The sequence below is a fragment of the Gallus gallus genome, chromosome 4 (assembly GCF_016699485.2).
Source record: "Gallus gallus isolate bGalGal1 chromosome 4, bGalGal1.mat.broiler.GRCg7b, whole genome shotgun sequence".
Lineage (NCBI taxonomy): Eukaryota > Metazoa > Chordata > Aves > Galliformes > Phasianidae > Gallus > Gallus gallus.
The window spans coordinates 56,557,873-56,577,329 of record NC_052535.1 but is presented as its reverse complement, the minus strand read 5'-3'; the positions used below and the strand labels follow the sequence as shown (position 1 = coordinate 56,577,329).

At 41.7% G+C, this 19,457-nt stretch overlaps 1 protein-coding gene across 1 annotated transcript in view; it reads left to right on the top strand.

The window, feature by feature from the left end:
* Nucleotides 1–19,457, top strand: part of ANK2 (ankyrin 2) — a 338,182-nt gene that overhangs the window by 758 nt on the left and 317,967 nt on the right. The gene's annotated exons all lie outside the window — the stretch shown is intronic.

Here is a 19,457-nt window from a genome sequence, read left to right as displayed (position 1 = left end):
TCAGCGGTGCTGCATTGATTTACATTTGGAGCCGCGGAGCGGGCGCTGAGAGACATCTCCGCGCGGGCTCCGTCCCTGCCGGCTCTGTGGCTGCTCGTCGTGCTGAGGCTTTTGTGTCACCGTGCTGAGATCAATAAATAAAGCGCTGTTGCAAAGGAGGGTTCCCGATGAGCAGTCAGGTTATCGTACCGCGTACGTGCTCAAACGTAAATCCAAATAACAATTCCGCCCCTCTCTTTTTGTTCCTTCATCGTTGGCTGAAGCGCCGGCGGTGCTGCCCACCAGCAGACGTGGGGTCCCGGCCCCGCCCCACGGTGCGCGGGGAGCCGGGGCTGCTGGCCCGGGCCGAACGGCCGCTGTGTGGGGCACCGGCGGGATAGTGGCGGGCACGGGGGCTGAAAGGAGCTGCAGGTAACGGCAGGGGAGGGCCTGGCCATGAAGAGCCCACGCAGCTGGCTCTTGTCGGTGTGGGAGCAGCTCCGTGGGATCGCTGCAGGCAGCGACCAGACCCTGAGTGATGACTTGAGTTGCTGCTTGCCCAGGTCCCACTCACTGCAAGCCATCAGCTCTCCAGCCAGCGCTTGGATCCTGAGTGCATGGGCAGCACCGCGCTTCCGCTGGCCTATTTTTAGCAGCCAGTGGTTATCACCGCTAATAGCAATTAATAGCAGCCACTCGCTGCTGATGAAGATGAAGGAAGGGAAAGCCATGACAGGCCAAGCAGCCGCTCTCATCTGGGTGGTTCCAGAGGTGGGCACGACTGGCTTTATGGAGGAGGCAGCACAGAAGGAAGGAGGCAGTACGGGTCCCAGTAGCATGCGTGTCATTGGCTGCGCAAAGCTGGAGTCCCTGAGAGGAGATCTGGTGCTGTGCATGTGGTGTAGCCTGGCGTCCGCTGCGTGGCTCAGTAGGATGATTGCTGCTTTCCAGTCTAGCACTTCTTAGCATGATGGATTGGCTTTTCGTGATGTTACTCATTTTACATGAGAGTGAAATGACAATGTAAAACCTCATATTACTACGTGGAAGTCGCTTGTGAAAAGATGTGACTACTGCAGCTGTTTTACTGCCATCCTGTGCATTTTGTCCTGTCTACATTTAGAATTATTCTTAATTACTTTAGAAAGAAATCACTCAGCAGGGGTACTTCTGAACTATGGCTATGATAGGGTCTGGTATTCATTTGACATTCTACTGCTCTTCAGTAAGACAGCATGCATACATCTTATTAGATGACCTTCACAGGAGTGTAAAAGTACATGACCAAATAAACAAAGCCAGACAGGACCAACGTAAGGAACACAGCAGTGGCTAAAGTCAATCAGTCTTCCTATAAGTCATTACCAGCTTCCCACTGTACCAAGCATCTCTTGCATCCTGAGGAGGGAAGGGGGATAGGCTTGAGAAACTAAACAAAAATGTGGCGAATGTGCCTGCTTGAAACCATTGCCCTGACCTGTTAGCAGGCTGCACTTACCACAGGAACCCCAATGAAAATTGCATGTTAAGTTCCCACTACCTACCATTGGTCATTGAAGCCACTTCCAGCTCGATATCAAAAGTCATTGAAGATGTTTTAGCTGAACATGTATTTGTGGAGTTTCTGCTGTGTCTCAGTTAATTCAAGATCTCTGCACGTGACCTTTATATTAAAGATGTATTTGGGTATGTCTGAGGAACTGTTAGCTGTGAACCTTTTTTTCACATGATAGAATCATAGAATCACTCAAGTTGGAAAAGACCTTAAAGATCATCGAGTCCAACCACAACCTAACCATACTACCCTAACTCTAACAACCCTCCGCTAAATCATGTCCCTGAGCACCACATCCAGTTTTTAAACACATCCAGGGATGGTGACTCAACCACCTCCCTGGGGAGCCTATTCCAGTGCTTAACAACCCCTTCTGTAAAGAAGTGTTTTCTGATATTCAACCTAAACTTACCCTGGCACAACTTAGGGCCATTTCCCCTCATCCTGTCACCTGTCACCAGTGAGAAGAGACCAACCTCGGTCTCTCTGTAAGCACCTTTCAAGTATTGGAAGAGAGCAATAAGGTCTCCTCTCAGATTTTGCTGAAAGTATACCTTGCCAAATCACGTGCTGCAGTCTGATACTAGTGAAATTTGTTACACAAAGCTGAAGAACATACTGAACAAGAAGCAGAGCTTCCATAAGTGACATCATTGGAGACCGTAGTGTTGAGGATAGGATGGGCGTTGTTCCCCACACTAGCAGTCACATGTGTTATTCCCATTATTATTCCTTCTGTTTGCCAAGGTTTTACTTCTGTTGTCAGAAGGGAATTCAAACACACCTCTTCACATGTAAAAAATATAACCATATTAATAAATATAACATTTACAAAACAAGCAGTAAGCATCTTGCATCAGAACACATGGTCTGTAGAAGTTATTAACCCTTGAAATTGATAAAGGTACTTTAACAAGTTTTGCCCATCTTGCCTGGACTGTGAGACACTCAGCTGTATACTCATTTTCTGCCTTGTTTGGTGTAAGAGATTCAAACTGGAATTCCCACATCAATAACCCTCAGACTGTTCTGGGGTCCTTATTTGAAGACCAGCTCTCCTGTTGGACACACCCCCTCTGTGCTACCTGCCAGGTACTCTACCATGTTATGCCTCTCAATGTGAATGAATATATAACTGATATTAATGCATTGCTTCTTATTAAAAGAAAAAGAAAAGAAGAAGGTGAAAGAGTGTCTTCTGTTGTGATTTAACTCATCTCAGTCGAAATTGCTTCAATCACTGAGCAATGTATGTATGAGAGTAATGCAGTGATATTCCCAAAGTGATGTTGCCTTTATTGTTTGCCTGAAATCCCTTTATTCCACACGATTCTCCTTTGGTAAAAGAACTGTCTGTAGAATGATGCCTGGAACTGGCAGTCCTCTTTCTTCCTATGCAATCTCTGTTGATTTTTTTTTTTTTTTTTTTTTTTTTTTGCCAAATATGGCAGGATGTGTGTGGCAATCCAGATATATTCAAAGAACATAAAGATTCTGTGCTGCCAGACTTAAGACTTGGAATGAGAACCAGAACATGTAGAGTGAGGATTCACCGTGGTGTTCAGGAGGGGAGTGCTGCTGTTGGGTGGGAGGATGCAGAGCAGAGCTGTCATTCTGTTTCTCCAAGGATCTTTCCAGGGCAAAATGGCTCTGTACTGTGAATCAGTGGGAGCAGGAAATTAGCTTGAACGTTCAAGAAAGGGGCATATGAGACCTTCACATTTTACTTGGTACCTTGGTACTAGACCTGGGGGAGCCTAAGTCCTGCAAAGCAGTTGAGATGGTTGGAAATCAGCATTGTCTGGTCTCATGTATTGTGCCAGAAGTGACTCTTGGAAGCAGAAGCAGAGCGTCTTTATGCTGAAATGACACAGCTTTGTAGGCCGTCAGGTCATCTGAAGACTATCAGATGTGGTCTGATTGGTATGAGGTCTCCACCTAGGGGCTGACAAAAATCTGTTATCAGGAACGCTGCAGTTGGTGTGTGGGACTGTAGGAGCTGGCTTTGTTCTTTTTGTTGGATTTTTTTTCCCCAAGGAATTTCCCTCCACAATTCTACTATCCCTTTTTCTATTTTTCTCTGGTAAAGGTAGAGAACATTCACCATTCCAAAAACTTGTATGCCACTGCAGTGTCAGAGGTGATCTTGTGGACCATCATACTGCTGACTGCTCACACTTGGAGTGTTTTGCTGCTACCTTTTCTGGCTCAGTGATACTTACCCTACTCCCTCCACATTTCCCACTGCAGGACATTCGTTGTCTCCTACTAACACTGTGAGGATATTTGAGGATAATCAAAGCTCTTCTTCCATGGGAGGTTAGGTTGATGCTCCCACACCCAAACCTTGTCACAGCTTTGCTTTGGATATGCTGATTGTTTCCTTTCACATCTTTGCTGGCAATTTCAAAAATGAGGCTGGTTTGAATTCTGCATTTTCAAAGATTCTTTAAACTTTAATTTCATTCAAGATTATTTTTAATCTCATCCTCTGCTACTATTAAGGATTAGAAGTAATTAGTTCAAAACGTAAATGACTTGAAAAGCAGCATAGTGAAATGACTGCATCACAGCACAGAGTAAAGAGAACAGCCACTAAAGCGAACATTTTTATGTCTATGAACTGCATATGCTGTATCAAAGGAAAAAGTGTGCTAGAAAATGGCTTCTCACTATTTTTAAATTATGGAACAATGTGTAATGGACCTGTTGCATAATAGGTGTAGGTTGTTGTAGGGAAAGGTAATTATGGTTAGTACATAAATGACTACTTGTGTCTAGGTAACACTCAAGAATTAGTATACTGCAGTGTTATTTCAGTTGCAAAGTCAAGTGCTTAGTAGTTACAAGGTAATGGAATTAAGGACTGTGCAATGTTAATTCTGTCACCTTCTGTGTCTGTCCTTTACGCTGAACTGAGATGTGTAGAAAAAGGCTTAGAGTGACCCTAGGAACCGAATTGCAATATATGATAACACACTGTGGAATAACAAACGTATTTCTGCCATATTTGTTGTTGTTAAGGCCCATAATCAAGAAAACGGAAATGGTAATTTTTGAAAGCTTTCTTTCCTCCCAAATGTGGAGGGAATTTGCAAGCAGAGATTAAAGGTACAGCTCTGCCTCCAAGTTTTCACCCCTGCAAAATTTTCCTGTCTGCTGGGGGCTGGGCCTTGGCATATGGTTGGGCTGCACAAAGATCATCTAATCCCTGAAGGAGAAGTGTGTGCATGTAAGGGAGGTGAAATCTTTTAAAATGCTTGCTTTGTGTAGCAATCACTTAAGGAATCACTAATGATCATGCTGTGAAAGGGTATGTCACAATGGATTGCACACAAGGCATGCCAGGGAGGATGGATGGGAAGTATGACTGCACTAATTCTTGGCACTGCCTAAAGCTGATAGTATAGAGAGAGCTTATGAGGAATATTTTCCACAAGTGCAGCTAGAAGGTTAGTCTGCTTCTTACAGGTCAGCTCAGCATTCATGTTTCAGTCACCTGTATCCTCAAAGCATTCTCAAAGCAATGAAGAATCTTGAGGAAGGTAGTAGAGGTACTGGAGCTTTAAGAAAATTGTAGCAAAAATTCTCCAGGATAAAAATTTCAGATGCTGCAAAGCCAGCCTTTAGGCAAGGTGGTGCTCTGAAATCCTTAAAATTAATAGATCCTTTTGATCACGCATAAGATTCCAAAATGAGGGAACTACATTGAAGAGTTCTGATTTATGCAGAAACAGTGAGTAAAAATTTATCACTGTCACAAAAATCAGCTCAGCCTGAGCTGCAATTTTAGCCTGCTATAGAGGGAAAGAACTAAAGTATTTAAACCTATTCCTGTTCTAGCCTGGTCTTTCCTTGGTTTAGAGAAAAGAGTGCGGAAGGGCTAAAAAAAGAAAAAAGTAAATCAAGTCTCAGATCCAGGGCTGTCTGGGGGTATTAAATATGTTTCTAATCTAAGTTAGTTTGGTAAATACTGTCAGGTGCAGTATGTACATGTAATATCAGGGGCATCTAAACCAGGTAGGAAGGAAAACAGGCAAGGAGCTGTTCAAATATTATGACTTACTCTTGAACATATGAAAACAGAAGCGTTGTTATTTATCAAGCAGATACAACTTGCTGGGGGAGACCTCTTGCCCTGCTGGAGATGTGGTGCCCCCAGCACCAGAAAGCCAGAAAACTAAAGCTCCTGCTGAGCTGCATTGCAATTTTTCACTTGAAAAGCAAACTGTGCGAAGAACAACCAGAACGAAAAGGAGACAGAGAGGGCTTCTGGGGAAGGTGTTCCCAGAGGGAGTTGGGCCAGGCTGGAGCTGAGGGCTCGGTGGGCAGCCTTGGGCAGCAGCTTGAGATACAGAGAGAAACAAGGGGCCACACAGGAAAATAACGAACTGTGAAAGGAATTGTCCCTCTTTGAGTTCCAGAAAAAAAAGCTTTTTCTTAACCACACCAGACTCTGCAGTGCTTTTTGGTTAGACCGGCCTGCTTCCTCAGCCCTCACAGCTGTGTTACTGCTCCTGCCCAGGTGCTGCTTATGGGCCTTGGTAATTAGAGCCAGCTGGTGCTAATTGGGAAACAGATCCAGCACATTGGCTCCTCTAATTCTCCCAGCTGGTCACCTCAAACGGCCGTTTCTGAGAAGGTTCTAGAAGCAGCCCACAGGAGAAGGCTTTAAAGGAGAAAGCTGTTTGAAGCATTATCTCAGTGGTGTTATGGTACTACTGTATACGGGAAGAGGCTGTTCTAGAACTACTGCTGATGGACCGTCTCAGAGGTAGCAGTTTTTTGTTATTTTAATGTAAATACTTAAGGAACAGGTGTTGAAATAAGGGTTTGAATTTGATAGTGTTACTTTCTGGACTTTCTCTGCCTGGTTGTTTATGTGTTATGTATCCTGTGAGGAGAGCCCTGGGGAGAAGCTTTCCCTCCTTCCACCTTCTGGACATTTCTCTCCTGTATGGGACTGATGTACATTGTTACTTCTAGAGGTAGGGCTATAGCTCTTCGTGTTAGCTTTGTGATAGTCTCTGTTTCTGAGGGTCACTGTGAGGGCATGCTCTGGGCAGCCCTGGGGTAAGGTGGCTGTGTGTGTGCTCTGGTACCTGTGCTGCAATGGGCTATACAGCCTTCCCTGCTTGTGGCTGGGCTGTCTTAGGGCTGTGCTCCTACTAAAAGAGCTCCCATTGAATGGGACTATATTGGGTCCCTCTTTCATATTGTCCGGCATGTGGTATTGCTATATGGTGTAACAAATAAAAATGCTGTACGTTTAGCAACAGATAAATAATTTTGATGTCTGAGCTTACCCTAAGGCATCTATCTCAAGCTGTGATCACTGAGAATGAACTCCTTGAATGGTGAATATGCTTTGCTGATGATCAGAGTACAGAGATGGGCCTCCTGCCCTTCTGTTGATACATATTTCTATTGTGTTTAAAAATAGTAACTGCCAAATGAACTTCAGAAGCTTGACTTGACTAAACACTGCATGTTCTGTTCCCATGTCCTTTCTCCCATCCTCCTCCCTTTCATTTCTGAAGTGTCTGACTGTCCTTGCTGGTGGTGGTGAGTAAGCTGGGACTTTAGGGTTGGCTGTCTTACCTAGCAGGACGTATGATTCAAGATATGCACTTTAGTTGTATCCTTTTTTAAAATCATAATTGGATATACTTTTTTGAACAATGTAAGAACACGGCTGAAACAGGGTGACAAAATTTCTGTTGGAGTTTTAGTACTGAAAGCTGAACCTTACTCACTGATAGTCTAGCAAGTAATACCGTGTAGAAAAAGGGTTAAAGATGCAGAGCTGCAGATTTTTCAGTACTGCGAATGTGTTATGCAGTGAAGTTCCTCTTTCTGTTGAACAAGAATATTCATTTTCTGATAATCACTCCTAAGTATCATGATTCCTGTACAGTGCCTGACATCCTGATGCTCTTCTAATAATTTACTGCATGTCCAATCTCTGCTAGAGGTTACTAAATCCTCAGCAGATAGGCAACAGCAGTAGTACAGTGGCTTTGCTAATGAGATTACGGCAACAATATCAGAGTTGCAGTTTACTCTTCCACTGCCTTGAAACACAACATTAAAACCCTGAGAGCTTTGGTGACTGTTGTTTAAAAATGTGTTTTCTATAAGTCTACTAATAGAATCCTAGAATAATGTTTATGTAGATTTCCTTCCTCCTGTGACATAACTGCTGGTACTAATTATGTGCAAGTGCTCTGCATTTTTAGGTTTAATCAAGTTAAAGCTCAAATCAAGTTGTACTTCACAGTTGAGATTGCCCAGATTTGGGGGGGGGGGGGGGGATGGAAAACTGCATTGAGCTATGGGACTGCACAACTTGCAGCACAATTATTGGCTCTCTCTGCTTGTACAGTTTTATTCTTATTATTTTGATTGCCTGGTCTTTAAGTATTTTGCTTTATCTGCAGGACTTGACTGTTCCTATGTAGTACTAGGGGTACAGTATGCAATGGGGCAGTTCCTATGTTAAAGGAATCTTTGTTTGTGCAACAAGGAGTCATTCATCTAAAATCCCTGTGAAACATTTTCAAAAAGTGTTTGCCTTATTAACTCTTTGTATTCAGCCCCACTGGTGTACGAAAACTGGCAGCTAGCAGATCAGTCTGCTGGCCTCCCACTCCTAGGGGCTCCCTTTCAAATAGTGCTTTGACAGTTGGTAACCAAGGCAAGTTTGCAGAAGTTGTAGTGGTTTTGAATTCTAGCTTGTGATCCTTGAAAAGGGGTAAGAGGCTCTACAAAATGCATGTCAAAATTTAAACTTTATTTATAAATGGCTTTATTTTATTAAGATTCTCTGTGTGTTTTAAGATGATATACCTGGGGAGGATGTGTACGAGGGGTGACTGTTCTCCTGTGGAGCTCACACAACTCTGCAGTGGGTTTCCCTGTGCTGAGCTGATAATTCTGAAGTCTGAGCTGGTGAATAAGAAACCATGATGCTGTTCTTTGTTGCCTTTACTACTTTTGCTCCTTTAGGCATCCTGTTTGCTCTGTTGAAATCATTATATCAGGCACAGTGTTCAGTACTGCTAAATTGAGAGGCTCTGAAGATCATAATTAACATAAAATGTTAGAATTTTTTTTCTTGGTAGTAGACTAAACTGGAGAAGTATTTGACCTCCTTGGCGATTGTTATTTGTGAGGCAGGTTAATGAATATGTTGGTGTGACTGTCCTGAGTGCCGTTACTTCCTGTGAAGTGTGCACGTGTGGCACAGAGTGACATGAAGATATGGGGTGTGATCTCAAGTCCTGTCAACTGAGGAAGAAGTGTGGGAGTCCTTGACACAAGTTGTGCATCCAGCTGGAGAACTTGCATTTCATGGGCTGTTACCAAGTGATGGGAATGCACTTAAAGCATTCAAAGTGACTGGTTTTGAACTCATAGAACAGGGCTGTAAATGATGTTGTCCCTTTATATTAGGTCTAATAGTGAAGTATTGTTTTGTGGTCTTCCTTCAGAAAACATTGTGAGTATCCAGACTTGATTCATCTTCTCGTGTAGCCTTTCAAAAGGTTGCAGTTTGTTTTTTTCCTGGAGTCCTTGCCTGTATGTGTTCTTCATGTTCTGCTGAGGATAACTTCCATTTCATGCCTTCTAACACCATTCAGAATACCATGTGCCCAAACTCATTGGTTTAAAACAACTTCAGCATTGCCTCCTCTTGCCATACGCCTCCAAGAGGAGGCAATGAATGCTGTACTAATGTTTCTGTGTATGTGCTTTACTTGTAACTGGCCTTTTGATCACATGAGCAGAACTCTTCTGAAGTATCCTTTGTATGCTGGTTCCTGTGTTACAGCTCCATGAATCCTCTGAGACGCTTTTGTTTATTATTGTATCTTTCTAAAATCTAGCTTTCCCTCCTCACACTGTGGAGTGACTGCCAATATTTGGTCATCTGTGACCCTCAGCTGCTGCCGCTCAGGAATGCGGGTTTCGTTCCAGCAGCAGCGGATGGCTGCGGTTCCCTCTCATGTGCTGTGTGTGTATGTGTGGGTAACGTTGAAGTTGGCAGGGAAAGGGGCAGGATTCTGTCAGGAGTAGGATCCTCTCGTGACTCTGCAAGAGCTCTCTGGGAGCCTGAACTTGCTCTGGCTGGATGCTGATATCCTGGCCTGGGTTCAAGATGATATTTTAGTTCCTGCCGAGAGCAGCAGCTGGTCAGTGCATGGAAGCCAAAGGCTGTAGGTTTGCTTGGGACAGCAGACAGGGCGTCACGTGCCACATGTGCGTCTCTTGTCACGCTGCAAACCTGGAGGAGTTGTAGATCCAGATCATGTCGTGAATAATCTGGTCTTGGATTTCATACAACCAGCTTTTTGTATCTGAACTGACCTCTAATGAGGCTGTTTACGAGTACTGTTTCCGTAGCAGTCAGATTTATACTGGAAATGCTCTACCCTGAATTACTGCTGGGTTCACTGCTGTCTTGGTATGCGTTCTCTGCTGTCTTGTGGCTGGCTGGTATTTAATGAGGTGGGTGTTTCCAGCGGTTTTAGGACTCTTTAATACAAGTGACATAGGAGTATGCTTGAAACAAGAAACTAGGGCTGATGCCCCTTTTTCTAGTCTGATTTGCCTCACTCATGAGGAACCAGCAGCACACGTGATTTTCCAGGTGACAATAACTGATGGAAAGATGCCATTGCGGTCCTATTTTTAGCCCCTTAAGTGAGGGTGTGTCAGCACAACCTACTGCAGGTCCCACTGAGAGCAAAATGGACTGTTCCTGAGGACTGTCACATGTTGGAAATAATAGGTAATACTTTTCCCTCTGCTTCTGTTGGTTCAAAGCCTTACATCAACAAAGTGTAATTCCAAGCCTGAAAGTTTCAGGATAGTCTGAGTTGCCAGATGAGATTTTTTTGCATATCTGTTTGTGAACAGCTGCATGAATTTAGGAATATCTTTAGAGTAAGAACCCACATTCCTGGTATGAGTGATCCTTACATCAGAATTATGGTTGGTTGAAAACAGACACCCTTCCCCCCCAAAAAAAACCCACTCAACTTTTCTTAATAGTAACATTGGAGTTCTAAGGATGCAATTAGAGAAACTGGGGCAAGAACAACAGAGCATCTTAAGTTTTTGTGACCTTAAAATGCAAAAGGGGGAAAGATTAGTTCTTCAAACAGCAGCTGGGTAAGTCAGAACAGGTAATGAACAAGAGGTGTTGAGTACAAACACTTAAAGGTAAAAGTACATCTGCAAAATTCCTCTTGATTTGAGTGGTTACATTCCTTTCTGTCTCTTCAGCTCTAGGAAGAGAACCTATATTTAGTAAAGCAAATGTGGATGAAATCTATATGAAGTATTTTGTCTGACAAGTATTTATCTGTTCTTGAGACTTGGTAAGTCAATGTGCGGGCTCCATAGAAGATCAATTGCTCTATTTTTATAACATGAAATTGCTTGCTTAGTGTGCACTAATGGGTGATAACTTCTAATCACCCAGAATAATACTGCTCCTGGCAGCTAACTTATTTGTTCCTGGTTTTCATATCTGTGTGTGAACTGTGCTGTTGCAATTCCATTGGGTCTAAGGATAGAAGCCTTAACCTCTCCAGCTGTGTCACTGTGGTCTTAGCATCTTCCTGGAGACTCCATGAGAGCACAGCAGCTGAAAGGCTGGGGAGGAAGGGCTCTGTCTCTTACTGTGCACTTCTGATGGTGTCTTTGGGCACTCCGGGTGATCTGTGTATAGTAGCACACGCATCTGGCGCAGCTGCGGTTGGTACGCCCCCACCAGACAGCTTGGAGCACTGTGCAGTGCCAGTTAAGGTTCCTTTGCTGATCAGGCTTGGCTTCACTGCTTTCTGGACATCTTTGCAGCCAAATGCACTAATGGATTCAAAAACATACATCCCTGACAAGGTTTTGCATTATTAGCTGCACCTGATGAAGCGAGCTCTCTTGTTTCTAATGACATTTTTTGAAATGCAGTATAGAGATGAGATGTAAACTTCTGCATCTGTGAGGGCGGTGGTGGCGGGCATAGAAAGCTCTGGTTATATGTAGCATGACCTGATGCAGCCATAGTTGCAACTAAACATAGTCTGGTATTTTGTGCACCTGTCAGCCTGCTGCTCATGGTGCCCATATCTGAGGGGGATGTGTGAATCTAGACCTTTACCTGAAGTTGGCCTCCACATCTATGAAAGGCAGCTGGCTTGCCTCTTGAAGTTCTGCTCATGTGTGATTATAGTCATGTTTTGGAAAATCAGTCCTTTGAAGCAGTTGGAAGCTGAGGAAGCAGCCAGCTTCTAGTCTGCATGTAGTCCCACTGAGGTTCAGTGTGATTTAGTGCCTGTTGGAGCTTTTGAGGTTGAACTTTGTTGTTGTATCACCCTTAGGCAGCAATAACATAGTACGTGTGTCTCTTCCCCAACAGCTTCCACCAAAAGTTTGGATTTGCTGCATGCTTGATGCTTATTTATTTAGGTTCTGTAGACTTCGCGGGAAGATTCATTTCAATCAGAGAAGGTAATGCTGAGCAACAGCATCACGGGATTTTTGGAGATTAATAATAGAATGGCCTGATGGCTCTGACACTAATTATGATCTGTCTATTTTAAACACTAGAAATGCCATGTACTGCATGAAGGAGCTTCTAGCTAACTCTTCAGGTTGCTACAATGCTACTGCTGTGAGAAGCAAACCCCAGAACTTGCAGCAATTCTCTCCAGCACCATGGCTATCTTGTAAGGAATTGAGGGCAGCTGGTCACATTGGTTTCAGCTGCAATGCAGAATCTCTTATTAATCTGTGGTGCTTCTGAGAAGGTCACAAAATGTGCGTTCATTTAAAGGCAGCTGTTTTCAAGTCTATATAAAGAACGTGTTGTAAATATATGTTGGTTCAGTCCTACTTGTGGAATTAGCTTTCAGTGATTATTCAGAGTAAGAGGTTTGAGGTTATGTTGCAAAATACCTCTTGATGTACAGTGAATGTATGTTAAAAGTAAAATAATACTGATAAATGTTCACTCTAATACAGCTAGATTTCAGATGGGATTTCCAGGGTTTGTATGTACAACCTGAACGTTCAATTCAGAGTGGAAGTGTATGCATGCAGAGTGTCTCACTATTGCAGGACACTCTTTGCTAACTCCTGAGATAAGTTATGTTATAGTAATGTGTGTTCTGAAGAAGGCTGTTGAAAATGCCTTGGCTGTGGAATACACCCCATAAGAGGCTCAGTCAATCTTGTTCAAAAGAGAGCAACACCTTTTTATTTCTTATTTTTTTCTGAAAGATAAATGAAGGTTTCCTCGATATCCATTCTTCAGGTTTGGTAGTATATATTCTGAAAGATGTAATAGGATGCACATGTACCAACATCTTTATACTTCATGAAGAAACTGCAGTGAACCTTCTAGAATTATTTTCTCGTGAAGCAGCTATGGTAGCACACAGTGGAACTGTTATCTGAAGGAGAATAAACAGAAAACAATGGTTAAATGCACTCTGAATATGTTTTTTATATTGTAGAAAGTAAAAAGGATTACAAGGGAAAGTAGTAAATATTGTGAAGTCAGTGACAATAATATAAATGGGAGGTTTCTAGAATCTTTGTTTTAAACTCTTCTTTAATATCAACAGTGTTATTCAATAATCCTTTCTTAAATGCAGTTATGGAGATAGATGTGTTTTCAGAAACACATTTTGTTATGGGAATGTAAAATTAAATCTTCGCTCTTGGAGATGACACAAATATGTATTTTTGGCCTTTGTTTGTAGGAAGATGGAATTATCTACGGCAGAACATTTACCATGGTAACCTAGATTATGGTAGCAGAGCCACTGGCTTTTTTTTACACCTGAGATCCAGTGGCAGCCAAGGAATAACTATAAAAGGTGATGCTTCTGTTGCATTTTTAATTATGTTAGTTACTATGTATTTCACTCAAAGCCTGTTTAATCTGTAATTGCAAGAAACGTTTAATGTAATTTAAGAGTTAAATTTAGAAGAACATAAATATGCATGTAGAAATCATCATGCATTTGGGGGAGTGCTTCTCTTCTAACACTCAGGTACTGCAGAACAGTTTACATAGGGCTTCATGTCAGTTTGGTATGCCTTGTGTACATGGCAAACCGGTATGAACTTAACTGGAGATGCAATGTAGCCCTGACTGGGACTTGTATTCTGCCAAAAATGAAAGTACTCTTGCAGCTAGACATCATTTATATTAAAGACTTCTTCTTTTCCTCTGCGAGTCTGTAAAGATGTAGTAGAATATCTATATTGATGCCTGTATCAGTTAAAAATAGAGATCAAGAAAGATGTGAATTTTACCTCTGCTGAAGGCACCATCTGGTTAGATTTTTGTCTAGTTGAGATGTAGTGAGAGGAACAGGGCTGGAGTCTGGTTTTCCACAATCTGTTCTTTGTCAGATCACCCAAATAAGCTTTTGAGTCTCTGTCATCTACTGTTGTGTTCCCCTGCGGGAAGAGACTGTATAAGATATGGGTGTCTGAGACTTCTGGCTTGTCTTGGCTGCCCTGAGTAAAGGGGAATTGTCTTGGGCTGCATATACATATTTTACTCTAAAGCAATGCCTCCTACTTATTTCCATGGAAACTACAACAGCTGTGAAGAGCACAATAACAGTATCTGATGGAGTAAATTCTCACCTACAAAACATTTTTTTCAAAATAGTCACCGATGTTAGCTAAGCATTTTTTGTCAGCAGTGAACAGGAGCCTGCATGCCATGCTTGTAACACTCTGCCACCACTGCTGACCACTGTTTGGTCTTCATCAGCATTCAGCAAGTTTCAGTGAATGTCAGTGAGTGCTTTTTTCTTTTTTTTTTTTTGCATGGAGAAATTCAGTGGTACCCTTTTGCTTCATATGTACTTCCATGTCAGACTGCCCCTCTGCTGCTGTCTATCATATGGCAACAATGTGGAACGAAATACTGGAGGAAGGTTCAGCCTCTGCTGAGCTACCACCACCATCTGCCTCTGATGTCATGGGCCAACGTAATAACACAGGAGGCATTGCTTTTAGAGTAGCCCCACTGAAATATTGTTAATATATTATTAAAAGTTGAAATGTTTTATTATTTTTCTTAACATATTGAAAAAGTAAGGAACAAAACCATAACATACCTGTTGGACATACCTGTTATGAGACAGATTCAGAGATGATCTAATATATAAGGAAAATACTGGCTAGAGTAAAATACTGACTCTATCAAAGTCATCTCTGAAATATTTTTTTATTTTTTTGTGCTGGATGATGTTGCTTTTCTGTAGCTTTCTGAATGCATAAGAGATTATCTGTGACTAAAAGGAACCAATCACTTATACAAGGTCACCCATGGCTCAGATTCAAAATTGAAAGCCTGCCAGCAAAAGTAATGATCTTACTTATTTTTTTTTTCCCAGTAATTATGATCCAGAAATAATTTTAGTTTAGGGATGGAGAAAATTAACAGATGACAGTGATACATGAGGCTGATTTATTCAGTGTCTGAGGGATCTACCCTGGGAGATTGAGCCTTGATGTGCTGAAGGCAAGGCTGTGATCACTTCTTGATTGCAGCTGGTATCCGCTGCCCCAGGATGTTCTGCTGGATCCAAGTTACTTGTACCTGATACTAAGGCACTTGCCTCACCTGGTGTGCTTCTAAATCTCTTCTGGGCAGATGGAAGCGAACCTTTGCCTGGAACCCAAATTTATCTTTGCAGTGAGTTAACTTTAAATCTACTGATGTATTCAAGTGCTTCATTTGCATGCTTCAAATTGCAGAGGTACCAAATTGCTCAGGAAAAATATTAAATTCTATTAAATGTTGAAGTGGATGTGATGTTCTGGAAATTGAGAGAGGGTTGTGTCAACCTAGGGCAATGCAGGCTTTGTTCTAATGAGCGTAGAAGTACTGCTTGTGTACTTGAACTGTGCTAAACTCCCAGTATAGCATTTCACTAGAATTAGAAAATAATAAAGAATGAACTCGGTCATTCTCTAATTTTTTTTAAACTTAAGTAGTATATATTTAAAATATGGGTTGTAATTGGTTGTTTTCAACCTTGTGCTGTTGCTACCCTTTTTTTTTTTGTTTGTTTGTTTTCCTTCCTTTGGTGCTGGTGCTAGATTTGCTTGTTTCTAGCTGGGAAGGTACAGACAGCATTGCTGGGAGGGGATGGTGCTGAAGAGAAAGGAAATGAGAGGTCTGTACATCTCAAGTCTCAACTTCCAGATGCAAAGGTTGGTCTGGAATTTCAGTGGCAGATTTTTAGTGCCTTTTTTTAATATAGGAGGAAGAACTGAATTATTTTTGTAAGAAGGTTCCTTAAGCTACTGGCTGCTTGAACTGGACCACCTAATAAATAAATACACGCGCACACACATATATGTATAAAACCCCCAAATTTTTGCGTGTATGTAAAAAGGAAAATAAATTGACTGATATATTAAAGTGACATTGCAACCATTATTTAAAATCAAAACTCAGTGCTCAAAAGGCTGGCAGACTAATTACTCCCACCAATAATAAGTAAATACACAATGGACATCTGTCTCCAGTTTCAGAATATGCTTTTTCATCTCCCTTTTGGCTGGAGTACAAAGCTGTAAATCTATTAAAGATGCATGTATGGAGTTGCTCTTTCTTCTGAAGCAAAGCATTTGAGCTTTCGCTGCTGAATGTCAAATAAAAATGTTTGATGGGGAGAAAACCACCTGACTTAAGATGCTCTGATAAGGGTGACTGTCCTGCTATTCCAGTCTCATCAGTTTGTGGCTGGTGAGTTACTGCTTTGTTTTAGGAGAAGAGGGAGAAGTTCTCTGAGATGAGAGAGCTGAGTCCTGAGTGATGTTTCAGTTCACATGCAGATGGATGAAGGAAGGAGTCAAATGTCGTCTAAGTTTGAGCTGGAATTTTTTTTCAGTGTACCTATAGAGAGCTGCTGGAAAGCTTTTGTACTTGAATTCTTGAATTGTGATAACGTGGGGAATAACTTATTCTCTAAGCACTTCAAGTGGGTTTTGATTTATAACCATTATACTGCAAAGCAAAGGTTCATTCATGTTGAATGTCTCATTATTTGTGTCTCTGTCCTTCATCCAGAATAGAAGGTGCAACAAGCATAACCTTTTTTCCTTAAAGGGCAGACTAGCATCTGTGTCAGGGCAAGGTGGGGGAGGGAAGGTTACCGTCAGTGGTTTTGCATGATGGAAACTCATGGCTTGCCTATCTGTAAAGGTACATGCAGAAATCCTTCTTTACCTCACCACTGAGCTGCTTGGCTGGTAGGGAGCTGCTGCTCCAAGAACAGTGACCGTGGTGTCCACAGCGCCTGGGAAATAGGAGCTGCTTCATCTGCTACCCCAAAAGCAAGCTCTGTATGGAGTTGCGTTGCTATGGTTCACTTCATGTTGAAAATACAGTGAGAAAGAGCAGTTAGCATTGCTCTGACAAGGAAAAGCTACTTAAAAAAAGAAAAAAATCTGTGCTGCTACCAGAATTGCTATATTTAAACTGTTGCCAGACAAAAATGCTATTGGAAACAAACTACTGGTGTACATAATTTGACAAGACAAACCTTTCAGTTCTGATTCCAAATTTTATGTTGTTAAGATTACTCATGAGGAATTTAGACACTAATAGAGATGGGAAACAGTTGTGTTTATCCAGATGCATGAACTTTAGAGGAAAAGTCATATAACTCCACTAGCCAAACATGGGAATGATGTATGCATTTCAGATATCACGTGTATAAATGTGCCTGTGTATCCGTAAGCTGCGTTCAGCGCTTCCCTCAGTTTGTCTTTTACTGCCCTTGCAAAAGAAGGATTCTGGTTAGGTTAACAGCTCTCTTGCATAACAAAAGCTGTAGGCACATGTGTGAGATTAGCTTGTTGTTTAGCTGGACAGTCTCTGAAGAGGTGACCCAGTAGGAAAAAAGATATTCAGCTGCTGATCAGTAGAATTATTACGTTTGGCCCTAAGTGCTTTATAATTTGATTTGTTTTGTTTCCTACTCCTTTTCGTATATTGGATATTCCTATGGGAAGGCTTCATTTACTGCAGCTTTGCCAGAGCCAGCAAAGGTTTAGCCTACAAAGCCCGAAATGAATGGTGCATCTTGTGTTGTTGTTTCTTGTTTAATTTCATGAGGAGTTGAATTTGTAGTTATCAGAGTGGATCTTGAGTTCAAGTCTTGCTCGGCAGCAACCTGTCAGGTAGACTTCTATCTGTTGTCTTGCACTAAGGAAAGATACCTACTGTTGAGGCAGCGGTTTACTCTTTCAGACATCTGCGTCTGGGCTGTGCTTTTTCCCAAACATGGCAGCATGCATCCTTCTCACCTCTAGGTGTTGCTCTGGTGTGCTATCAAACACTGATATCATCCATTATCAACTGCGCACAGCTTTACTGGAAGCATGATTGACTTTCATGTGCCACTTCTGAGGTAGAAGCGTAAGATGTTTTTTAACTTGCTTTGTATCCTGATATTGATCAGCCATCAATCTCTTAACCACTGAGGTTCAGCATAAGTTTTTAACTAAAAATTCAGCTGTAATAAAACAAAGGGAAAACTTTCATATGTACCGCTTCCAAGAATTCAGCAGCAACATTTTCATATCAGTCACACTGCTGCAGCATTGTTTATTTTAAAGTTTTTGTGTATTAGCAGGGAAGAACAGTGCTATTAGCTGGTTTGCTTGAGAATTACAGAAGTTGAACTAGTTCGACCAGTTACTCATTAAAAATAAATAAATAAAAAGGCTAGTGATTAACAAGTTCTGCAATGGCAGCATTTGAATGACTGGTCTTCCTCACAGAGGCAGAAACCATCCAGATGCTTGGCTGAGTGATCCTTACAAACAAACCTTGCCATGTCAGCTGTTCAGCGTCATGTTTTGAGCCACTGTCCTCATCTATTTATTCTATTTACCACATACCTTATGATAGCGTTAGTGGTAGCTTGTGTAAATACATCCAGAAGACAAACTATTTAACTGAAGATGCTTACAGTAATCATATAATTTTCTTGGAAGTGACTGTCTGGCTATTTTTGATAGGCTGGCTCTTAACCAGTTTATCTGATAGATAAAGAGTTATTGAAAAATGCACTTTGGTTGTGTGGGCTCTGCCTCTACACTTCTCCCTTCTTTTTCAGTCAATAAGAGCAGAGAATCTGATCAAAGCAAATTCACCTTGAAATATTAAGTACTGAGAAAAATGAAGTATAAAACTTTTGAAAGGGAATGATTAGCTGTTAGTGAGGGTTGCTGAAAGTTGTTCAGCAAAAGTGATAGGAGAGAATGGAGCAAACCTCTAACTCTTGACCTAAGTCTGACAGGAATTTATATGGGATCAAGGGTCCCTAGATGCACTTGCTGTGGGGAGTGGTTTTCTTGGAGTTTTCACTCTGTTACATGCATAAGGATTCATTTCAGGCAGTGGTTTGTGTTTGGTTTTGTTTTCTACATTTGTAATCTCTTGTATTATACAAATCGTGTTGTAGCCTAAGTACAATTCAGGCAGCTTCTACAGAAGTCTGGCAGATGTGAGACTATATATTTCTTCTACCTGATTCCCAGGGAGGATTTTGGGAATTAAATGGCACAGTAAATAAATAATCTCCTCAGCTATTTTCCCAGAGTACAGCTTGTTAAGACTTGGTTGTTCAGCCTTTGAGATGTGCACTCGCAGTGAGTTCTGACCCTTACAGATTCTGGAACAAAGTGTAGGTGTGGGTTCAGTGGGAAATGTTTGATTCTTCTAATCTTGTCTTACTGTACTTCCTAACTACAATTAGAGATAGTTCAGGAGAAAGTCGGAATAGGAATTATGAGGAAGTCATGCCTTTCTAGCCCTTATTTATTTCCTTAATATAAATAGCATGTGTTTGGTCATTGCTTAATGCAG